Here is a 915-nt window from a genome sequence, read left to right on the forward strand (position 1 = left end):
TCCTCTGCACAGACGTGCAGCTCACAGTTCCCAGAAGGTCAGTTCCAGTGATGTGGTTTTTGTTGGGTCACTCACAGGCACTGATTTCTGAAACAGAACTGGGGCTGAAGGATCTCTTCCAGTTGTTACCAGCAGGCATTTGTTTCCGTGGTTAGAGAATGAATATCTCCAGGGCACACCATGCAGCTGGGAATGGGTCATATTAGGGGTTACAGCATGACGCTGTAATGGAGACTGAAATATGATCCTCCCCAAACATCCCTGGAGATGAAACCCTTTTGAGTTTGCTTGTGAGATGGTAATACAGATAGATACAGAAGGGAGCTTTTCTGGAGGGAAGCAAACAGCAAGAATCTAGAATTAAAAACGCAATGGGGACGAGAATAATCCTGACCGTGAAGCACAGCTATTTTCAAAAGCATCTATGGATATAGAACATAAAATACATCCTGCACCTGCTATCTAACTCCTCCCAGATAGGCTGGGCAACACGGCGTGCTGCAATACATGAAGCATTTCATTTAAGTCTTAATTCTGCCTGTTCCGGGATTACAGTATTAGCACCCAAATCTCACTGCGCGGCTCAGGCAGAAAGCAGAGGGGGAGCGTCCCCCTCCCTCTGGCTGCGGGGTGACGAAACCCATCCTCGGAGGAGGCCGCTGGGGGCGGGCGGGCTGTAGCCATCGAGACACCTGAGCGGGCAGATGGATGGGGACGGCGGGATGGCAGCCGGCGCTGGTGGCCGTGCTGTGGCCGGCAGGATGCCCAGCAGTGCACGGCGCGGTGCTATTGCCGCTCCGGTCACATGCGGCAGGCGGGGAGAGGGGGAGCGCTAAATAATTGAGGAGCTGCAGCGCCCTCCTCCATCCCTCCCTCCTTCATCCCTCCCTCCTCCCTCCGCCCTGCGTGTGCGGT

Source organism: Meleagris gallopavo, chromosome 11 (assembly GCF_000146605.3).
Source record: "Meleagris gallopavo isolate NT-WF06-2002-E0010 breed Aviagen turkey brand Nicholas breeding stock chromosome 11, Turkey_5.1, whole genome shotgun sequence".
In the NCBI taxonomy this organism is placed as follows: domain Eukaryota; kingdom Metazoa; phylum Chordata; class Aves; order Galliformes; family Phasianidae; genus Meleagris; species Meleagris gallopavo.